At 45.3% G+C, this 25,048-nt stretch overlaps 1 pseudogene; it reads left to right on the top strand.

The window, feature by feature from the left end:
• Positions 1-12,533: 12,533 nt before the first annotated feature.
• Positions 12,534-14,624, top strand: LOC136492893 (uncharacterized; annotated as a pseudogene).
• Positions 14,625-25,048: the final 10,424 nt, after the last annotated feature.

Genomic DNA, 25,048 nt, shown 5'->3' with positions numbered 1-25,048 from the left:
CCAAGGGCCAGCCGGCTTACAGGTGGGGCCGACCGGCCCTAGCTGGCGGCGTCTTGCCCTGCGCTTCGGTGTGGAGTCCTCTTAAGTCTTCTAGAACTTTCTAGGGTTATTTTCGCTGTGGATAAACGCGATTAAGTCTGACATCTTGGTCCACCTTGACGGTTTTCTGGATAAACCCTGCAGAAAATACAGATTCACCAAAACTCGTGGAATTTGTTAGTTTAAACCCCTAGACCTTCGTTGGTGATTATATTTATACCCTTATGTATGTTATATTGATGGTTTATAATGGTTGTTAACTACCGTCAACACCTCCCAATCTATGATTTTTGACAAGAATAGAAAAAATCCATCTTCAAGAGATTCCAATCCCACCTCCCAATCTTTTGACACTTGGAAAAGATATCCAAAAGCACGGATATATCTGCGCGTGGAAAAACACACGTATCGGTCTCCCAATGTAGGGTGGAAGGGTGTGGGAAAAAATAAAGAATATGAAATGATTCTTGATGTAAATGTACAAGAGAAAAAAAATATATACAAGTGGCTAGGATAGTTTAAAAATAGTATAGAACTAGATAAATGCCGGTATGTTGCATCATGTTATGGATTTTTCTACATGCCTACGGCGATAGATTTGGTCACAGCAAGTAGTAGTATTCAAATAGTACGTCCTTGCAATGGAGTCATTATTGTTTTTACATGTCTACGGCAATAGATTTGATCACGACAAGCATCAACAGTTAATTAAGTAGCCCTCGTAGTTGCTGCAGCCACCTACTTCATGCCGGCACCTATGATGCCGCATGGTACGCGCACGCCAGAGACTCCCATCACTAGTAACCACCGCTAAAAAATAATTTATATAGACCTTCATATTTTATATCAGAAATGGTTTTATTTATATAGCCGTCTCTACGAATACATAACCGCTCAATTAAGCCACGTGCTACCCAATTTAGAAATTTCAAGGAGCCACAACATGTATCTGACACCTTTTATTTGCCCCATGACCTGCTCACCGTCTCCAAACTACTTCCGTCCATACATCAGGGCTCGTTTGAATCCAAACTACTTCCGTCCATACATTAGGGCTCGTTTGGTATCACTTCAGTTGTGCCAGCTAAAAGATCCTAATAGTTAGAGGGGGATGAATAGCCTAAAAAAATTTCTACAACAATACTTAAGTAATGTGGTTAGTCAAATAAATGGTAAAGTGAGTGTAGCGCTAGCCTACTAAAAATACAACCCACCTACCACAATTCTAGTTGCTATAGTCTCTATCCACACAATGGCTATGTCACTACACTAAGTTAGTGAGCTCTCAAAAACTAACTAAAGAGCCTCACTAACCACTAGTCCCGACGTAAACTAACTCTCAAAACTAATTACACTAAAGAGCTTAGCTTACACACTAGGAATGTAATACAAGAAAGGATGGCGATGATTATACTGACGTGTCGAGGTATGAGCCAATCACAAGATGGAGCCAATCAATCAATCACAAGATAACCAATGAAATCCTCGGACAAAGTGACACAAGATTTTTTTTCGTGGTTCACTTGCTTGCCGGCAAGCTAGTCCTCGTTGTGGCGATTCACTCACTTGGAGGTTCATACGCTAATTGACATCACACGCCAAACCCTCAATAGGGTGCCACACAACCAACACAAGATGAGGATTACACAAGCCACGAGTAATCCACTAGAGTACCTTTTGGCTCTCCGCCGGGGAAAGGTCAAGAACCCCTCACAATGACAATGATCGGAGCTAGAGACAAGCTTCTTCGTCCGCTCGACGATCCTCGCTGCTCCAAGCCGTCTAGGTGGTGGCAACCACCAAGAGAAACAAGCGAATCCCGCAGCGAAACATGAACACCAAGTGCCTCTAGTTGCAATTACTCAAGCAATGCACTTGGATTCTCTCCCAATCTCACAAAGATGATGAATCAATGATGGAGATGAGTGGAAGGACTTTGGCTAAGCTCACAAGGTTGCTATGTCATTGCAAATGGTCAAGAGAGTGAGCTGGAGCTCGCCAAACACCTTTTATAGAGGCTCCATCGAAATAGAGCCATTAGCCTCTTAGTCCACTGAAAAACGGGGCGACCAGACGCACCGGTCGAGCTGACTGGATGCAGACCCCCAGTGTCCGATCGCTGGATGTGCGCCACGCGTCCCCCGCTTTAAACCTATGTCGAACGATCCCAACGGTCGAAACAGCCCGCGCTCGCGTTAAGTTATGATCGAACGGACGGTCACAAGGACCGGACACGCCAATCCGTAGTTAGCATATGTGCGTGCCAACACCTGCACCTAGTGACTGGACACACTGCTCCCCGCAGCTTCCCAGCGTCAGGTCGTTTATAGGGAGATTCTAGAGTGTCAAATTGATGACCGGACGCGCCCAGCGTCATGTCTTCTTCTCGCTCGCTAAACTGCTCATGTCAGCGTACGTCACCTGTGACCAGACGTAGGACCTACGCATCTGGTCACATTTACTATGCAGCGTCTAGTCAACTGGTAGACCGAGCCCGAGCAAGCCATCTTCACTATAATTGACCAGATGCTCAATCAGCGAGTTCGGTCACTTCGAAATCAGAGTCCGGTCAGTGAAAAACAGCTCCTCCAATTCTCCAACTTCGCCACCCTTGATCAAATGTGCCAACCACCAAGTGTTTCACCTTGTGCACGTGTGTTAGCATATTGTCACAAATATTTTCAAGGGTGTTAGCACTCCACTATACCTAAATGCATATGCAATGAGTTAGAGCATTTAGTGGCACTTTGATAACCGTATTTTGATACGAGTTTCACCCTTCTTAATAGTACAACTATCGATCTTAAATGTGATCACACTCGCTAAGTGTATTGATCACTAAACCAAAAAGCTCCTGTGGATATCACATTTGCCTTGAGCTTTTTGTTTTTCTCTTCTTTTCCAAGTCAAGCACTTGATCATCACCATGGTCACACCATCAACTTGATCATCACCATTTGCTTCACCACTTGAAATATGCCACCTATCTAATAATCACTTAGATAAACTAGGTTAGTACTTAGGGTTTAATCAATTCACGAAAACTAAACTCAACAGCTCTAACTATTGTTTCTATGATCGAGTAGATTCTCTGCTAGATTTGAAGCAGTTTTGAGAAAATGTTGTGTAAAACAACTTCTTCCAGTTGTTATAAACGATGGATTGATTGCAGTACCCTTGCATTTTTTCCTTTTTCTCCTCTATTTTTGCCTCACTTTTTTTTTCTTTTTTTCTTCTATCCACCTTTATCTTCCCGCCGCACGTCCAGGCATCCAGCAGCCCCTACCTCCTCAATGTACAGACAAGTGGACTACACGTCACCTTCATTTTCTCTCACCTCCTTTGACTCTTTCTTGTTTCGTCCTCGCCTCCAAGAAGACCATGTGCAACGCGCCGCCACCGCACCTTCACGCCGTCTTGCCTTCTCTCCCTGATCCGCCCCAAGCCAGCACCGTAGTCGGGCGCTCCTTCCATGGCCGCGCCGGCGGTGCTCCACAACGCGCCGCCGTCGGTTGTCCCCTCCCCAGCCTGCCGCGCCGGCCTCACTCATGAGGGGGGGAGCAGCAGTTCCTAGCTCGGCGCGTCCACATGGCACTCCTCTCTCTCTCTTCTTCGGTAACAAGCTTGGAGGCAGTGAGGAGGCTACTGCTTCTAGCGCGTAGAGGCCTGGACCCCGGTCATGGCATGGAGGGACACCCGTAGCATGGGCCATGGCGAAGCCACGAAGCGCCCCCTGCCACTGGTGTGGCGGGACGACCGGTATGGCGGTACCCCACCGAGGCGTCCCTGGGTCAGCCTCCGTTAGGGTGATGGCACGGGCGAGCGGCGTTCCCCACCGTGGGCGGCGTGAGGTTCTCCTTCGGCGATGATGACCTCGGACCTCCGTCGTGCGGCATGGCGGTACAGCACGGCGGTGAGCTGGCACTACCGGAGACGGCTTCTTTGCCGAGTGTCCCAGACTTTGCCGAGTATTTTTTTATCGGGCACTCGGTAAAGAGGCTGTTTGCCGAGTGCCAGAGAGAAAGCACTCGGCAAACAAATGGCACTCAGCAAAAAGGTGGTTTGCCGAGTGCCGAACACTCGGCAAAGAATAACACTTGGCAAAGACCAGGTTTGCCAAGTGGCAAACAATAACACTCGACAAAGGACTGCCGCCGTTAACGGCCGGTAGCTGCCGTTAATCCTTTGCCGAGTGTCATTTTTTGACACTCGGCAAACCATTTTTTTCACTTTTGACCTCTAAACTTTTTCTGCAGTCTTTAGACAATACCTGGTACTCCATGTTCTAATGTGGCACATTTCTCAGATTTTTTCTATATTTCTTTAATTTATTTCATTTAATCGAATTTTCCTGGATAATTCAAATTATAACTGCTAGTCATTCGAATAATGAAAAAAATGAATGAAAAAATGATATTCTTGTTATTTAGTATAATGTGAGGCTGTATCCAGGAACAGACCACCAATTTTGAACATCTTGTTTCACGAAACATGACCGCCACCGCCCCCGCCCATGCCACCGCGCCAGCCCCGACCCACGCCCGTGCCTGCGCCGCCCCGCGCCGCCGCCCCTGCCCGTGCCGCCCCCCACACCGCGCCGCCAGAGGAGGAGGAGAAAGAGAGGAGGAGAAGGAGAGGAGGAGAGGAGGAAGGAGGAAGAGAAGGAGGAGGAGGAAGAAGAAGGAAGGAGGAAGAAGAAGGAGGCGCCAACCCCGCCGCCGCCCCCGCCCGCGCCTGTGCCATCCCCAGCGCTTCCCCAGTAGTCGCCTTGTCCACCGGCACCCTGGCCCCTTCACCACCGCTGCCCTACGACGCCCACTAGGTATGCCCTACCGTCGTCGTCGTCGTAGTATTACTAGTAGTTGCGGTAGTAGTAGTGGTAGAGTAGCAGTGGTGGTAGTCATAGGAGTGGTTATGACATTGTTATATATATGTGGTTGGATATAATCTTGTGCATGTCGGTCATCGTGCCGTTCATATATATGTGCATGTTGGCCATCGTGCCGTTGGTTTTCTTGCAGGTTTTGGAAACCTCACCGTGCAGGGGAGGTGCTGCCAAAATTTTGTATTGACAGTTTTATGTTTCTTTTTTTGTAGAGAAGAGCCCGTCGGAGCGGAGCCAGAGTACCTCGGCGACCCCGATCACCTTCCTCGCCGCTGTGGGTCTACCTGCACTGCGTCGTCTCGCCACTGCACCGACCCACCATGGCCCCGCTAGCCTGACTCCACCGCCACCCTAGGTATAACCCCTCATTCCGTATCATGGTCGTAGATCATGTAACCCAGTTAGACGTCTCCTGTTCAAAAGAGATATGGTTGGAAATATGTAGATATTTCCATATCTAAAACGTATCTATTTCGAATTGTCCACATTTTTTGGACAGCCCACGGATGCGTAGGTGGGGTTAGTTTCCATGGTCTGCTCCGATCCAAGACAGAGTTTTGGCATCATCTCCCTGTTGTTCTCTGGATACACACTCTCCCTGGCAGGACGTGTATTTGGAGAACAACGGGGAGGTGCTGCCGAAATTCTATCTTGGATAGGAGTAGAGCATGGAAACTAACCCCACATACGCATCCTCGCGTGGGATTAGGACCTATGCTCACCTATTAGATAGTAGGAATGTCGTGTAGATGCAATTGATGTTTGTATTACTCATCTCTATATATGTTAGAGGATGGAGGACCGTGAGTGGATGTACACGGGCCACACAAGTCAGGGTCAGGTCACTAATGAATGGATCGACAAGACCGATGCTTTCTTGGAATGGGCATTTGGCGTGGCTACTAAAGGAGCGAGTAAAATTTACCGTCCCTGCAGCAAATGTGCAAATAGGAAAAGACAAATGAAGAAGGTCATGGGGGAACATCTTTGGAAGAATGAATTTACGGCAGACTATACCCGGTGGGTCTACCATGGTGAAGCCGATCATATGAGAGAGGAGGTGGTGAGACCACGCATCGAGGATTATGATGCTGATGCCGGGGTAGCAGACATGTTAAATGACTATCATGAGGCACAGTTCACTAAAGGACGTACGAAGGAGGAGCTAGAGGCAACCGCAAAGGCGTTCTATGACATGTTTGCCGCGGCACAGAAACCCCTTCATGGTCAGACAAAGGTTTCTCAACTGGATGCTATTGGACGCATAATGGCGTTAAAGTCCTAGTATAGCTTGAGTCGAGACGCCTTCAATGGTATGTTGACAGTTATTGGCTGCCTGCTTCTGGAGGGTCACCTTCTACCAAAGAGCATGCACGAGTCACAGAAACTCCTTCGTGCACTTAAGATGTCGTATGAGTAGATACATGCTTTCCCAAAGGGGTGCGTCCTATTTAGGAAAGAATATGTGGAAGCAAAGTATTGTCCAAAGTGTAAATCCTCTAGGTTCTTGGAGGTAGATTCTAGTGATGTCCAGAAGAGGCAGCTTGACATTCCCGTGACAATCCTACGGCACCTTCCATTCATACCGAGGATCCAACAGCTATACATGACCGAGGAATCCGCGAAACAGATGACATGGTACAAAAATGGCAAACGATACAATCCTGACAGGATGGTACATGCATCCGATGGTGAAGCATGGACCCACTTTGATGACATTCATCATGAGAAAGCTAAAGAGGCTCATAATGTACATGTTGCACTAGCAACAGACATGTTCAATCCTTATGGAATGATGGCTGCCCCATACACATGTTGGCCCATGTTCGTTATCCCCCTCAATCTTCCCCCGGCGTATGCTTTCAATGACAGAACGTATTCTTATCGTTGATAATTCCAAGACACCCAGGGAATAATATGGGTGTGTTCATGGAGCCTGTGATTGATGAATTGGTCCGTGCTTGGGAGTAAGGGGTATGGACATACAACTGAGCTACAAAGAAAAACTTTAAAATGTATGTTTGGTACCACTACTCCCTGCATGACTTCCTGGTGTATGGGATATTCTATGCCTAGTGTGTTCATGGGAAGTTTCCATGTCCAGTATGCAAGGAAAGTCTGAGGTTCATTTGGTTGCAGAAGGGTGGCAAGTATTCATCGTTCGACAAACATCGGCAATTCCTCCCTCTTGACCATGCATTCAGACGAGACATCAAGAACTTTCCGAAAGGTGTCGTAGTGACAGACCCTGCACCACCGATAATGACTAGTGCTGTGGTTCGTGAACATATAGATGGTCTCGTGGTCAATCCAGAAGGTGTTTTTGTGGGATATGGAGAGCAACATATGTGGACTCATAAGTCAGGCTTGACTCGGCTCCCCTATTTTGATGACCTTCTCCTTCCACACAATATTGATGTAATGCGCACTGAAAAGAATGTCATCGAGGCACTTTGGGAAACAATCATGGACACTCCTGACAAGTCAAAGGACAACGTTAAGGCTAGAGTGGATCTGACAACGTTATGCAATAGACCAAACCAACATATGAAGCCTCCTAGTCATGGCAAGACATGGAGAAGGCCTAAGGCCAATTTTGTCTTGAGCAAGCCCCAAAGGAGGGAAGTACTAGAATGGATGTAGACGTTAATGTTCCTTGATGGATATGCAGCTAATTTGAGGAGGGGAGTGAACTTATCTACTATGCGAGTCTTAGGGATGAAGAGTCATGACTACCACATATGGATTGAGCAGCTTCTTCCGATGATGGTTCGAGGCTATGTCCCTGAGCATGTCTGGCTAGTGCTGGCAGAGTTAAGCTATTTTTTTCGCCAGCTTTGTGCCAAGGAGTTATCTCGGACCATGATTGCTGACTTGGAAAGAATGGCACCTGTGTTGCTCTATAAGTTGGAGAAGATCTTTCCATCCGGCTTCTTCAATCTGATGCAGCATTTGATTTTGCACCTCCCATATGAGGCATGAATGGGGGGGGGGGCATGTAGGGCTGTTGGTGCTATCCAATCGAGAGATGTCTAAAGGTTCTTTGAAAGAAATGTAGAAATAAATGCAAAATCGAGCCTTCCATTGCAGAGGCATACATTCTGGAGGAGGTGGCGAACTTTACAACAACATACTATGGTGACAACCTCCCTATCGTGCATAATCCACCCCCTCATTACAATGCTGGCGAGAATGAATCGAACATCAGCCTTTTCTGAGGGCAACTCGGAAGCGCAAGTGCATCGACCCCCAAGACCTTGAATCATGAAGAGTGGCGCCATATCATGCTATACGTGTTGACCAACCTTGATGAAGTGGCGTCGTACATGCAGTAAGTTCTCAACGAACTTGTTAAATACTCCGTCACTATTCTGCATCCAACCCCCTTGTTTCTCGTTGGTACAGGGAGTTTCTTCATGAATTCTGGCGTCAATCAAGGGATCCTACCCCACAGCAAGTAGATATCCTTCTTAGACAGGGTGCGGGAAATGGAATGCCCGATTTCATTTCTTGGTTCCAATGGAAGGTACCGTCTAATTTAGCTCGTACTTAGTTTGACATTCCAAGTTAATTGTACGTGCGAATAATATAATGATGTATCCTGCTTGAGCTTGCAGGGCCAGAGGGATGCGTCTATGCGTGCCAAGTTGAGACAGGTTGCCGATGGCTTTGCTTATAGGGTCAGGTCATTTTCTGGTTATGACGTGAATGGATATCGCTTTCGCACAACAAGCTACGAGCAGAGTCAGCCCAATCGAAGAACCACAAGTTCCGGAGTTTTTATGGCCGGCATTGATGAGGTCGAGTATTATGGAAGAATTGAAGAAATATATGAACTCAAGTTTCATGGTTCCAAACCTTTTAATCCCGTCATATTCAGATGCCATTAGTTTGATCCTAAAGTAACGAGACAGACATATTCTAATCTTGGGCTAGTCGAAATTCAACATGATTTCATCTTACCAAGAGACGATGTCTATATTGTGGCCCAATAGGCCACGCAAGTTTATTATCTCCCATATGCGTGTCAAACCATAAGGCATCTTAAGGGTTGGGATATTGTGCATAGGGTATCGCCACACGGTAAAGTGCCTGTCCCAAACGATGAAGATTACAACTTAGACCCAAACACATATGACGGAGAGTTCTTTCAAGAAGAGGGACTAGAAGGGAGGTTTGAGATAGACTTAACCGAAATGATTGGAATGGAAGTAGACAATAAAACAGTTATTGAAGAGGACACTGGAGATGAGGTGCAAAATGTGAAGGACTTATAAATGCTTGAGCGATTACATTTAGACAATGACAATGACACATTGCTCATTCGGATAGTGTTGACTATTTCAACATGATTGATAGTGATGATGAGACTTATGATTCAGCTAATCCTGATCATGAAGATTATTTCTAATACATGTAATACTATGTTATTTTGTAATTATGTTTTATTTATTTTGCATCTATTTCTAAGTACTTCTTGTTTATCTGTGCTTATTAGTTTACTTTTTTTAATTGCAGGTGATTGAACAAAGATGGTGGGTGGTGGGATGAGGAAGCTAACGTCCTTGTACCGAAGGACAAGGACCGCTGCGCCGGGGGAGAGTAGGAGGAGGAGCAGCTGCAGGAGGGAGTCATCGCCTACCGCCCCATCGCGTGAGGAGGAGGAGGAGGAGCAGGTGCCCCAGGAGGACACTAAGGAGGCACAGGAGGACACGTAGGAGGACGACGAGGAGGCATAGGAGGACGCGCAGGAGGACGACGAGGATGAGGCGACAACAGGGGGTTCCGCTTCCTCTAGTTCGTCGAGCGTCTACTTGCGAGGTCCCGCGAGCTTCCCTCAGCGATCGATACCTCATGAGAGACGCCCGCTGATTCGACCTGAGGGGGAAAATTAAGTAACTTTAGATGTTATCACTACTTTATATGATATGTTGAAAATCAAAATAGAAATTAATAATTTTTCTTAATCACTTGGGCAGGAACTGGACGATTGTGGCGATTGGAGGTGATCACACATGCCAAGTCAATGGCATCCTCGGTCTTCTGTGCAAGGAGCACTTCCCTGGCCTGGTTGAGTAGGCTGGAATGACGGGCCGGCCTACTCGTTTGACCACTATGCCGCCGCCCCCGATGTTGCAGATCGGGCCCGCAGGGTATTCAACAACAAGGCAGAGCGGGTGAAGCAAGAGTTGTGGGTAAGTCTTCCTCGCACTACATTCCTCAATACATTCTTGAAATAATGAATGGATACATCGTGTTTGTATGCAGGATTTCTTTAGATGCTAGGACAGAAATGAGGCCAGGGCGGATGCGGTGGCTACCAAATGCTACAAAAAACTCATCGTGGACATGCATTACAAGGCACGTATCCATGCCGTCGTAACTTACCACGGGACCGTCCTTGGAACGAAGGTCACCAAAAGGGACGCAAGATCTATGATGCTGACCCAGGACCAGTACCTGTAGGTAAATACAAAACATTAATGCTGATTGCTTTTGAGATTAAGTAGGCTTAATTTCATCTTCTGATATGTCATGTACTTGATGGCCTATAGATGATTCCTTATTGGTGCGCCGCACATCCCCAGTGCTGGGAACAGATGGTGGACAGGTGGTGCTCACGCGAGTGGGAGGAGACGCACAACTTGTGCCGGGAGCGGCGTTTGATGATGCCAAGTGTAGCACACCATCAAGGCAGCCGCAGCCTTAGCGGATACACAGAAACATGGGTACGCAAAGTCATTTATTTATTCTAACGCTCAATTCTGCATGATTTCTAATCATCTTGTATTTTTTCTCGCAGTCGGCGTCACATGGTGGCCAGCCTTGCTCCATCTTCAAGGCATTTGCTATGGCCCACAAGGGCAAGGTGACGTCCGACATCGACTACAACCCGGAGGACGGGCCCGAGGCGTACAGCAGTGCGACTGTCCACAACCGCCTCAGTGAGTACACATTGATGGTAAGGGAGGTCTATGGGTCAGAGTACGATCCGAGCACCGAGGACCTTGATGGAGAAGTCGTCATGAGGGTGGGAGTAGGCAAGAAGCATGGGCGGTACTGGATTAGCGACGGCGCAATCGACTCGGCCGCTACTTCCAGTCTCTCCCAGATTCGAGCAAGCAGCACGAGTAGGAGCCCGGCCATACGACCTCGGCATGACACTTCAAACCACCGGGTAGAGGCACTCGAGGTTATTCCTGGTTTATTCGTCGTTCATTGGTTTTTTCATACCTTTCCTTTGTGTTATTGTAACATTAGGGTGAATATATTGTAGGCCTAGCTGGAACAAGAGAGGAGGATACGGGAGCAAATGTAGGCGAAGATGGAGAGGGTGGAGGCCGAGTGGGAGGCCGAGCAGCGGAGGATGGCGGAGATTCTTCAGTACATGCAAAGTCTTGGCGCCGCTACGGGTGTAGCTCTGCCACCTTCGCTATTCGCTCCACCTCCTCACTATTCTACTCCTGTGAGTATAAATGTTTTAGTTTATATGTTCATGCTTACGGTCAAACCTAGTGGAGTATGAAAGTTTTATTCATGTATGGTATATATTTATTTTGACTCACACATGCAATCTCTTCTCCTTTGTGCAGAATCAATCGGCGGCATCGAACGATCCTCATGCTTCAACGAATCCTTCACCAAATCAGTGATGATACTTGTGGTTGTTAATGATACTTCTATTTGCAATTATGGTTGACGATGATGGAGCACTTGGATTGCTTGTGAACTTATTTGTGGTGTTGGTGATATATATGTGATGTTGATGATATATATGTGATGTTGGTGATGTTTGTTATATATATCTTCTGTTTGTTTAGATGGGATGTAAAAAACAAATAAAAATGTTGTTTTCAGTCACTTTGCCGAGTGCAATGACCATGACACTCGGCAAAGTGACCATCTGGGAACTATCTGGGAACATGCTTTGCCGAGTGCAATGGCCATTGCACTCAGTAAACATCACAGATTTGCCGAGTGCCACGGTCCAAGCACTCGGCAAAGGTTGCCACTTTGCCGAGTGTCGCCGACAAGACACTCGGCAAAGTGGCCACCTTTACCGAGTGCTTGACCTTGACACTCGGCAAAGCCGCCGTCACGGTGGCGCTCACCGTCATGACCACTTTTCTTTGCCAAGTGTCGGATTGGCACCCGGCAAAGCCTTTGCTGAGTACCCGATAAAATGCACTCGACAAAGAGGTCGTTGCCGATAAACTGTTTACCGAGCGCCCTTTGCCGAGTATAACACTTGGCAAATACTTTACCGAGTGTATATCAGCCTTTGCCGAGTGCCTCAGCCACTTGACAAAGAAGCCGCCTTCGGTAGTGTGGCACGCGGCATCCCTGGGCATCACGCGGATGCCCTGGCCGCCGGACATGGCAAGCATGGCGCGTGGAGATTACATCGTACCCTGTTTCCGAGTCGGGCTCGTCCTCGCTTTTTGAAAACCGTCAGAGATGTCCTCCAATACTTCAACTCTTGGAGCATGGTATACGTGTCAGGCAAAGAAAAATAAAATCGGGACGGATAGATCCAAGTCCACCGACGTGCGCATCGGCAATATATAAGCAGACCGTCGTGCCCTACTCAGCATTCTCGAAACAAACCATGGCCGGTACGCGACGCCGTCGCCGCCTCCAGCAGCAGAGGGAGAAGAACCAGTTGCCCGCTGAGCAGTGGGCCGCCGCAGCTGCCCCGTTCCAACGCCTCCCGCCCGAGCTGCTGGCCGAGATCCACCGCGCGTCGGGGCAAAACCTGCTGGAGACGCCGTGGCTCCTCCTCCCCGGACCCCAGGAGTACGATGAGAAGGCCACGATCCTGTCATTGGCCAGCGGGAAATCCGTGTCCGTGCGCACTTCGGACGTCGCCATGGGTGGCTCGTGACGGTCGACGATGTTGGAATCAGCGATGACTACAAGTTCTCGATCTTGAAGCTGATTTGCAATCTTAGGCCTTGTTTAGATTGTAAGTTTTTTCATTTTCTTCATTACATTAAATCTTTGGACACATACATGGAGTATTAAATGTAGATAAAAAAATAACTAATTACACAGTTTGATTGTAAATTACGAGACGGATCTTTTAAGTCTAGTTAAGCTATGATTGGACAATAATTGTCAAATACAAACGAAAATGCTACAGTGCCAAATACTGATTCCTAACCTCAATTTAAACCAAGCCTTAGGTTCCTCAGAGGACACAATTCATTCATAAGCTTAGCTTTCTTCGACTCAAAAAAAGGATGATTCTTGAAGTTGGCTTGCTTTTAGTTTTAATAAATCTTGATATTGATTCCATAAGCTGACTTGCAATCTTAGGTTCCTCATAGCACACAATTCATTCATTTAATAAATCTTGATATTGATTCCAATCTTGAAGTTCGCTTGCAGCCGGTCCAGCGCAGGGTCCATCAGAGGTGGAGGTTCATCTGCCTTATATGTTGTGCTCCCCCACTATTGCTATATGATGTGGGGTTGGGGGTTCTCCCGCCTTATATGTTGTGCTCCTCCACCATCGCTACACGATGTGGGAATAAAACTCAACAATCTGCACAATATATAAGGCGGGAGAACTCCACCTATCATGCTAGTCTTTTGGGTTTAGTCTTTTGGATTGAGTAATATCCAAAGACTCTTATATGTTGTCAGCTCCGATCTAAGGCTCGTAACGAGCCGTGCCACTGCAAGCCAGCTCCAAGAACTCGTGACCGCTTTCGACATACGAGCGGGGCGCCCTGCGCATGGCTAACCCGGTCACCGGGGCGCACGCCGACCTGCCGGCCATCTCCACCATCCGGTTCCTCCGCCCGGTTTCTGGCGGCGGCTGGTTCTGCCTCGACGTAGACCCCTTGCTTTAGATCCGTTTCGGATGCTCACCCCCGTCGGAACACGAAGGTCGTGGCTGGCCGAGGACGTCGACGTACAAGGCCGCCCAGATGCGGCAGGTCTTCTACCGCAAGGTCGTCCTCTCCGCGTCGCCGCGCCCCGGCAGCTACGCCGCCATGCTCATCATGGACCGGTCCATCGGCGCCCCGGCCTCCGCGACGGCGGACGACCCCGCGTGGAGGATGGCGCCCTCCCTCGACGGCGTCGAGGACGCCATACACCACAACGGACGCTTCTTGTCCATCACCTACACCGGCCACGTCGAGGCGTGGCAGCGCCACATCGAAACCGTCGAGTTCACCAGCGAGGCGGCCGCGCCGAGGCTGGCTTACGAGGACAAACACCTGCGCCGCAAGTACGTCGCCGTGTCAACGGACGGGCGGCTGATGGTCGTGCTCAAACACTCTAGGGATGAGGAAAACCCTAGCCGTCGGTACCGCTCCAACTCCGATAACACACGCGTCTTCTTCAAGGTCTACTGGACCACGACAAAGGCCGGTGGGTGGAGGCGGCAGACATTGGCGACGCCGCAATCTTCGTCGGCGTCAATGGATCGCTGTGCCTGTCGACGAGGGAGCACCAGGGCATCATGCCCGGCTGCGTCTACTTCACTGACGACGAGGTCCGGGGTGCCTGCCTGCACATGCGTAGCGCCACCTCCGAGAACTCATATTCCGACGACACTGAGCTCATAGACGAGCTCAGGGAAGTTGGCGTCTATAGCCTAAAGGCCGGCAGGTTAGAGAAGATAGGTGCGGTCGGCAAGCATCGGCTATGGCCGTCGCCGGTGTGGTTCACGCCTTCCTTCTTGTGACTGCAAGCAGTGCACCTGCACGGATCCCTTTTTTTCTCGTTGCTTAAGTAGACGTAATAAAATTGTTTTACTTGTGTTAGTTAATTAGACTGTACAACCGTTTTGGATCTACCATATAGTTTCATTTGAGTAAAAAACTTGTTATTACTACTTTTATTTGGTCTTTATAACGCAGGGATTTGTTATTGGTGCTTTCCTGATTGAAACACATGTGCTTAAGTATTTGGATATTGAAATTCGTCTGATGTGACTATTTATAAAGTTTACTAGTACATGTTAAGAATAATATAAATGGTCTCATAGGCGGAAAAAATGATTCCGCGTGAACAAGATTAAATTCACTTAACAATCCGAATGGACACCGGATACAAATAAAAATATATGACTCAATGAGATTGTTGGATTTGATTGGGTTATTATAGGACCATTAAATACAATTAAACGTCCTGATTATATTAAATATACTACGAGTTAATTATTCTCCACATTTAGAAAAAGAGAAGAAGAGAGGAAGATGAACCAATGTAAATTAAGACCTATCGGCGTAAAAACGTGTCGATGCGCCTGGCACACAACAAACCGGAAGGATCTGCTTGATGGAGCAAGACCGAAGATCCACTTGACTTCAACGCAGGGTTAGCCGATCCTACGAATTCCTCCCGAGATGTGCCAGTCAATTTGACCTGCAATTAACAAGGAGAGAAAGTCAGTAATTTAAGGTGGAACATGCCGGTTTTACCTAGACAGTTCCAAGTGTGCCGCTTCGGCAGCAGTTAGACAGGAAAATCGACTAAATAGCCGATACGCGCAGAAATCGGCTGTTACGGACTGTAAAGCTTGTGGGTAGCGATTGATTTTATATTGATAAGTACAATGCACACAGATATAAGTAAAATCATCAGCTAGGTAGATATTACCAGTGTAAAGCATTGAGCCGATGAATCTAACAAGAAAGGATATAACATGCGAACAAATCGACTGTCTAGTACAAATAGATCTACAAACGCTCTGAATCTAATTTGTTACCATCAACAGTGAGGTTCGATCGGATCGATGGTAGCTATGATGATAATAATAAACTAAAACCAAAAAATCCGTAAAACCATCTATAAATTGACAAGCTTTTCGAAAACATGTTATATGTGTGAAAGCTCGAGCGATATCGATCCTAATACAATCGATTCCTTGATTGACACAATTTTAAAAGCTTCGAGTTCCCGCGTTCTTTCTAAATTTTGGTGTAAACACATGCCACTAATTTTGGGATAAAAATGATTTTATTCCAAAATTCTCAATTACCTGTTTACCACGTCGCAACCATTTTATTCCGAGATATACGCATGACTCCTGATTTCTCAGTTCGAGTCTTATATAATATACCAATAGTATCTTCTCCAATTCACTCGGCTCATTTGCTTCCCCCTTCTTTCTCGAGCAAATCTTAACAACCAAAGCCGCCATCGCTAAGGCCTCAACCCTAGCAAATCCTCTGCTTCATCAAGCTGTTCTTCAAGTAACCCTTCTTGTATTTAGATCTATTTTGGCTGCAATGGCGACCAGCGACCATATCTCTGAGGTATGCTTTAAAGTTTCCGTTTTCCAAGTACTAGTCGCTACCCTGTATTTCCTATCTTCTCAAATTTATTTTATCTAGTTTCTAGGAAATGAGAAACAAAATCTTGATTCCATCTGCTGTTGCTCCTAATGTCTATTTTCTTGGGCGTATGGGTGATCCTGACCCATCTGACTTTATCCGTCAAGAAACCAACTGAATCCTGTTCAAACAGTTTGTAGTGGATTTGTCCTCCTGGAACACCAAAACCCCCTTAAAAAACTAGCCCAAAATGCATAGGGGGTGGAGAGATTGGTTCTGTAGGGTATCGAAGAAAAAGGCTAGAGATTGGGAGGTTTATGACTTGAATCAATACTTGACACTCTCGTTGTCTGAGATAGAGCGGAATGATTCACTCCTGATTTCTGCATCTTATTTCTGGTCTAACACCCTAAATGCTTTTGTTTTTTGTCACGACCCAATGACCATCACTTTGGCAAATGTTTATATATTGACTGGCCTTAGAATAACAGGATTAGTGCAACCTTATGACTTTTTAAGTGCCGGATCCAAAAAATTAGCCAAAATATCAGACTGCACAAAATGGGCAAGCTACATTCTGAACCATATTGGAGATGGGTCAACTATTAGCGAAAGAGAATATGTGGCCTTTCTGAACATGTGGTTTGAAAGATTCATGGTCATCTTGTGGTCTGACTTACAATCATAAACTCATGGCAGAACATCTGACAGTAGGTGCTAAAATTCGTCTTGGCAAATATCTATTGGGATCAGCTTACCACTTGATGCATCAGGTGGCCGCTCAGCTGCTGAGGAATGAAGCAGTGCACACCATCAGCGGCCCTTGGTGGCTAATACAAATGTGGTTAAACATGTATATGCATAAGATTGTAAGGACAAATCTCTAGAATTTGAGCTTTCCCTCCTCCAACTTTGATGAGAAATACAGAGGCGAAGAAGGAAGAACTCGTCAGTGCATGAACTATGGTGAAGCTGCATCGACCATAACAATTGCTATCGATCTTGGCCATCTCTTCAAGACATTTTATAGAGGGTTTGATGCAAGTATCCTGACTTGGCTACCCTATGATGAGGATGAGAACAATGAGTTGGTCTTTCCATTCAAATTTCAATTTGAATCAGGCTGCTCAGACGAAACGGTGACTGCAATCTTCAATTCCTTCATCAAACCTTGTGTTCTTCAAGCCGAATTTCATCATAGCTATGGCAAAATGTCCATAGGTTCCTTCCTTCCAGGCAACCTTCCAATCTATGAGTTTTACAACCCTTCTTTTGTAGCTCATCAATTTGGTCTTGGTCAACTGTCTCCTCAACTGTTCTTTAAGAATATACTGAAGCCAAGAGAGGGTATTAGTGAAGTATTGGAAGCCTCTAGAGTCTTTCAGTTAGGATCAGATCTTCCTTATTTTTGCTTGCATGACTGGACAATAGTCAACTTCACTTCCAACCTTTTTGACTCTTGGTGGCAAGAATGGCACTCCCATCTCTTTTGTGGGTCGGCCCGTCCTAGATGCATAGCTCTAAATGGAGAGTTTGTTTCCGACAGTGAGGCAACTTACCATTCCTTTTTAGAAAAATTCTTTGATGAACCCCCCTACCAACTGTTCTAATAGACCTTTTAAGGACACCGAATTCGATCCCCCAAGTTTGGACAGGAAGGGGCGTCCTATAGATTATCTGCCACCATGCCCAGCCTCAAGAATATGATCAGTTGCACCTCCACTGAAGAAGCTGATGAAAACTCATGCTGCCTCTACAATTGTAACGTATCAATCTTCAAAGCGCAAGGGAGCCCAAGGGACAACCCAGAAAACCATTACTAGGAAAAGACTTTGTAGAACGAGACCATCGACTGCTTAGGTAAAACAATTCATCCTCTTCCCAAAATGATATTCAATCTCTAATTCTAATTCTTTCCTTGCAGTTGTCGACCATTGCATCTCAACCTGCTCTGGGTGCGGAACTATTGTCCCAGACATTCAAGTTAGCATCAACTAAACCTTCATCAGTTGATCCTCAAAAGGAGCCAATTTCGGTTGAAACAGCAGAAGATGTTTCTAAGACTGTAGAAGGTGAGAACCCTTCCACTTCAATCCCTGATGTTGCCAAGGTATTTTTCTCAAAATTCTTGATTTTCATTCAGTTTTTACCCTTCTCTCACCATTTACCATGCCAGACACTCCCTGAAGAAACATTCATGCAAGGGCAGGAGTTTGGTAGTCTACCCATTGAAGGTGATCCTGTTGATGTTGACACTCAAACTGTTGAATCTCTAGTCTAGCAAACAATCGATGGTAAGGAAGTCACATGCTTAGTTTATCTCTCTGCAACAAATATGAACTAAAAATCTTCCTTGATGCTTGCAGATACCAATGTTGAGAGTTTAGAGCCGATTCAACCAAATACCATTGGTGCATCATCAGCCATTCCTTTTTCTCAGATAGAAGCTATCCTAGAAAATGTACCATACTTGCTTCACCATTTATCTTATTATCAACTGATTCAATCCTCTTAACAAGATTTTCTTATATATAGGTACTTAATCTTCCAGCTCTGAGCTACTCTTTCAATCTCAAAGAGTATCTAGATGAAGATGAAATCAGCTCATTAGCCGCCTCTTCTAAAGAAGCTTTATCAGAAGAGACCAGAAATCAGCTAATGGATATATTGCCAATGCTTGAGAAGAATATAGCCGATTTGGTCCAAGATGCGGATTTAATGCCAAGAGTCTCCTTGGCCTTTAAGGATAATTCATCCTCGGTTCTCACTGAGGTCTTGTCATCTTTGTCTATCATTAAAGATCAAGCTCCAAAGATGAAAAAGGCTTAGAGGAGACTGTCTACCCGTGAAGCTTTACTGGCCAAGAAGAACTCTGACAGGTAAGAGACTAAAGAGCTGACACAGCTGATTGATGATTTGAAGAACTCCCCTCTCAAGATCAATCCAGAGCTGACCCAACTGGAAGCCAGGCGTGCAGGACTTGAGAAGGAACTGGAGAATGTGAATGCTGCCATCGATCGCCATAAGTCTACTTTGGCTCAAATACCCAATGCCATTAAGTAGAAGAAACAAGAACTGCTGGCCAAGGTCAGAGAAGGTAGGGCCATCTACAACAGCCTTAAGGACATTCCTGGATTAGCCATAGAAGACAAGCATCAAATCACAGAAGTCGATGCTATCCGGCTAGAAGCATTGAAAGCAATCCAGGATGTTCTAGACTTGTAATCTATATATCAACATGTATCTTGTGTAGAATCAATGATAACCATATTTTTGGTCGCCTTATTGTATTTATTATTTTGGCTAAAGAGCCGATTTGAAAATAGCCTATTCTAGACTTCTAACATTAATCCGATAAAGTCTGAAAACACGGCTTTTATTAGGAAAAACCCCTCAGCCTTCTGTCCTCAGTTATCAACGCCGCATTCTCTTCGACATTAGTGTGGTGGCGCTCTATCTTCTATTAATTGCGGTTGCCTTTTGCATGTCTCGAGATATTTGCCACCTCGCTTCGTGGCTACAAATACCGACTGTGGGCTCCGGACTCGAACACATCTATACTCGCAACTGCTCCTATTCCTTTGCACTTCTCCGCCCTCGCAAACTCTATAGCGGCTTTCTTCCCCCTTCTCATAGATTCAATCAACCCTATGGCCGGCGACGACTACAGAGGCAAACGCGCGGTGGAGGAGGTTTTGAAGGAGGACATGCTAGTGAGGCAGCTCCTTCGTCGTATGAGGTGAGATCGATATCTTCTGCTCATAGTGATGAACTCTTCTAACTTGTTTATAGGTTCATCTTGAACGATAGCCTCTGTCCTCTTCCTAGGGCCAACGAGCCCTCCAATGCCGTATCTGATGCTACCTCTACGCTGGATTCATCATCGAACTCCTCTGACTCCGATAACGATGAAGACACCTGACATTTCCTCCAGGAGTGGAGGGCAGCCTAGAACCGTTATTCTGAGGCAACTCAGGAAAACGGTCAGCTTGAGATCTACACTAAGTTGAATCCATTGTCCAACACGAAGCCATGTCCTAGCTTACCATCTGTACCATCTATCGAGTTATCCATTAAAACAAACTCTCAGAGCCGACTGCTTGGATCGGCTATTGGCTTTCATCATTGACTCTAATGAAGCCTTCTTCTCATAGCTTGCTAGAAAAACACTCGAAGTCTTCTAGCTCCCAATATATTGGATCGATTGTTGCGATACTCACAGATTCATCGGCGCGAACCAGCTCAACACCATCTCCATGCCACTGAATCAAACATTGATGCATGGTTGATGGTACACAACAATTTGCATGAATCCAGTCATGACCAAGGAGTAGACTGTATGAACCCTTTCCATCAATGATGAAGAATGTGGTGAGCAAAGTCTTATTTTCGATTATCAATTCGACGTTCATTGCCCCCTGGTCTTGGATGTATTACCCCAAAATCCTTAAGCATTGTGTCGGTCTCAATCAAATCTCCTGGTCCCTTGCCAAGTTTACAAAAAGTGGTATAGGGCATAAGATTGACAGAAGCACCTCCATCCACCAACATCTTGCTCATCGACTTCCCATCAACAAAACCTTTTACATATAAAGCCTTTAAGTGCTGATGCTTGATTGGCTTATCAAATATAGCCTGCTATATCACTGCCAACTTGGCAACTATTTCCTCATACTACAATTCATCAAAATCTGAATAGACATCTTGATCTGCTGGAGCTCTGAATTCTGATGGCAACGGAAATTGGCTGTTATGGACAGTAAAGCTTATGGATCGCGATTGATTTTATGTTGATAAGTACAATGCCCGCAGATGTAAGTGAAATCATCAGCTGGGTGGATATTACTAGTGTAAATCATTGAGCCGATGAATCTAATCTAGAAAGGATATAACATGCAAACAAATCGATTGTCTAGTACAAATGGATCTACAAACGCTCTGAATCTAATCTGTTACCATCAATAGTGAGGTTCGACCGGATCGATGGCAGCTATGATGATAATAACAAGCTAAAACCTTAAAATCCGTAAAACCATCTACACATCAATAAGCTTTCCGAAAGACACGCTATATATATGTGAAAGCTCAAAGTGGATCGGCTGAAATAGCCGATTCGGGTGAAAAGGGACTACAACGTGTGAACAATCGACTATTTTAGGTGGACAAACCTATGAACTCATCAGACCTAACCTGCTATCTCTAACAACGGGGTTCAACCGGATCAATGTAGCCGTGATAAAGACAACAAATCAAACCTTTAAAGTAAACAAATCTATTCACATTTAACAGAATCATGGAGACACACTGTAGGCGTTAAAGCATAGGCCATCGACTATTTAGCCGATGCAGGCATAGCAAACAGTTAATGTCATGCCTAATCGAGAACAAATCTACTAACTAGCATCCTCCAATCTATAGTGCATCAGCAGAGATCGACCGGATCGTTACAACCATAATAGTAAACTATAGACCAAATTTAACTAACCAACAAACCTCTTTAAGATACTACATGCCTTAACCGCGTACTATGCACGATCAAGATCAAAATAGAACAGTCGATGAAACATAACCCATCGCTCAAAGTAAGAAACATCATGTGGTGACAAAGCAAACGACGGACTAAAAAGATATGAGGCCGATCTAAATCGATCTCGACCGGGCAGATTGATGTTGCTACAAACTAATAACAATAAGAACATCAGCAAGATCGATAACTTAATGAATCTATCCGAAGGATGCCACCCTTAGGTAGAGCCGATAACTTGACCTTAATTTAATTCGAGCAGTGGAGGTTAATCGGATCGATGCAGCCGTACTTGAACTAGACAAGAGTCGATAACTAGCTTATACTAGAGTTCGTAGTGGAGGTTGAACTTAACCGATGCAGCCGTACAAATGGAAGTATAAGCCATGACGGTACTTACAGACAAGCCAGAGGTCGATCGGACCGATGCAGCCTTGCTTGTTGAAGAACTCGCCGAGATCTACACTACTGCTACTCCTAAGGGTTGGCACGGAGCCGAAAAAAATAAATTGATTTTGATTGATTGGATGATCTTTTACAATAGCCGGGGGTTTATATTTATACCCTGGGTTGATAACTCCGGAACAACCGCGACAATATCACGTACAAACTTGCCTACCAAGATTTAGATATTATAAGATATAAGGACTCTAATTTTCCTTTTGTTGTGCTATGTTAATAAAGCTCCTTGGTCCCACCCATATCTTTGTCTGGCACGTGTCCTTCCTTGGGTGGATTTTACTTTGTCTATTATTTCCTTCAATTAGAGCAAGGTTAATAATACAACCGACTTGCTGGCTGTAAGGTTTCTTATAGCCTTCTCTCAGCCCACTCATATAGTAGTTAGCTCTTTACAGTTAATACATGACCCATTTGTCTCTTTCACAGACTTTCTTGGTTCTTGTGCCCAAGCCGATTGTAAGCTTACAGCCCATTTCTCCTCTCTCTCCTCTCCTCTCTCCTCCACCACAGCATTTAGTCGATTTACAGCTACTATTATACTTTCTTATCCGGGAACCACACCGACGCCGTTCATGCCGTACGTGGACTAGAGTTCGAGATCCACCCTGGTCAATCCCTGCATATATTGTATTCTGCCAAAAATCGATCACTATACGTCATCCATCTCTAGTACCGGCTGTAAAGTCTCAAGCAAAGTTCCTCCATATAGTATTTTACATGGCCATGGTTGCAAGGCATATATTCGTTCACCAAACCATGTACACGTACATTAATTTGACTATCTTGCTCTTGTACCTGGCTATAAGTATGCCACTTTCCAATGATAATTAAATCGATATGTTTCCCTTTTGAATATCAACGTGCTGCTTTAGACTGATTCATATTTGGAGATAGAACGTACACCATCAAAACTAAGGCAAGTAACGTTACACACATATGGAGTCCGGCTGGCTTCCTTTAATTCATATGTACAAGCATCCCGAGCCACCCAGCAAGTCTTACGTGATGCATTTTGTGTGTCGCTCCTTGCCAGATATTAAATAAGCTTTCATACTTGGCAACGGTGATGTATATGATTTTTCCATCTTCAACTCAATATTGTCCAAATCATCGGCTTTCTTCCATAGACTTCCATGGGTAATAAAATTATCAAATTTTGGTGTAAACAACGCCACACTTGAGGTCTACCAGATACCTGAGCCTGTTCTAGCTCTCTGTTTCTTAGGCGTTGCACCCTTCTTTTCTGGCTCCTTGTCAAACCTCCTGGACACCATAGGCCTTCCTGCCAAACACACTCCTCTTCATTATCTTCTTCTTCATGATCAGGCCAATTTTGATCAACAACTCGCTTTCCAAGACAATCATGAACACTTCTATTTTTAAGCGCCGATCCATATTATGATGGTACTCATCTTGAGCATGGATAGATTGGCGGTTGGCTTGAGATTGCCTAAACTCCCAATATTACTCACTGCACACTGGGCAATTATTTCTAGTAGACAATTTCAAACCTTCATTCCAACAATGTCTGAAGAAAGGATAATTCCAATATGCTTCAACTTGCTTTCTTTCATACCTCTCTTTCTCTTGTTGACGCTGGTATTCTTTCTCTTCTAACCAACGCTGATAAATCATTTTCCTTCTGCCGCTGTCATTTATTCAACAAAATTCGAGATGTAACACGTGGCCTTGTTGCCCCATTCATTGACATCTCTCCCTACTCATATTGGCTCTTCTGTTGGTCACGATGCCTTTTAATCTCTCTATACTCATTAGCCGATATTCGCATCTTTGGGTCGATGGTTCTAACTTCTTTGGCCCTAGTTGATGTTAGGACTTTAGTCTTCCCTTTGAGCAACCTAACTTCAACCATGTTCTGATGTCTTGGGAAAGGATTATCATCAATTTTTATTTTTTGAGGTGTATCAAATTTGAGCCTTCCTTGCTGAATAGCCTTCTGTATACGTTGCCGGAAAAACTCTGCACTCATTAGTAGAATGAGAGGTGGCATTATGAAATTTGCAAAACTTCTTATTCTTCAACTGATCATGAGGCAACATAACATGATTGTCGGGCAACTTGATCTGTCCCTTCTCAAGTAAGAAATCGAAGAGCTTGTCCAATTTTGTGACATCGAAATCATAGCTCTCTCCTTTTTCCCAAGGATTTGGTACCATTACTGTCTTCTTACCCCAATTTTATTCAGCTGCTGCAACCTCTTCTTCTTCATCATCTTCATAGCCATCATTGACTGAATATGGATTATATGTTTCGGCAATTGCGGCACTCTTCTAGAATCGAGTATCTCTGCGCATATTCTGAAATTGGCTATGGAGCACTGCCACTCGTTGAGCCAACTGACCTAAATTGTTAAACTCTTGCCCGAGCAGTTTCTCTTTCCACATTAGCAACATTCCTTGAATGGCCAAAGCAGTTAGCTGATCATCGGTCAAGTTCAATGAGAAGCACAAATTCCTGGTCTCTCAGAATCTCTGAAGAAACTCGGTGCCCGATTCATTAGTTCTCTGCCTTATAGCCGTCAAATCGGTAATTTTCTTCTCCTATCCCAGTGTAAAAATATGTATGAAACTTCTTCTCTAGATCAACCCAATTGGCAATGGAATTAACTGGCAATGATAAAAACCAAGTGAAGGTTGGTCCTGATAGGGACAAGGAGAAGAAATGAACTCAATGGGCCTCTTCAATGGATGCTTCATCCAACTATGTAAGATACCGACTGGCATATTCTATTATGCTTATGTTATCTTGGCCAGTAAACTTAGCAAACTTTAGAAGCCTGTAATTTGTAGGAAGAGCGACCAAATCATACCACTCTGGATATGG

The sequence above is a fragment of the Miscanthus floridulus genome, chromosome 11 (assembly GCF_019320115.1).
Source record: "Miscanthus floridulus cultivar M001 chromosome 11, ASM1932011v1, whole genome shotgun sequence".
NCBI lineage: Eukaryota > Viridiplantae > Streptophyta > Magnoliopsida > Poales > Poaceae > Miscanthus > Miscanthus floridulus.
The sequence above is the reverse complement of the archived record's forward strand: the minus strand, read 5'-3'. Positions and strand labels throughout refer to the sequence as shown.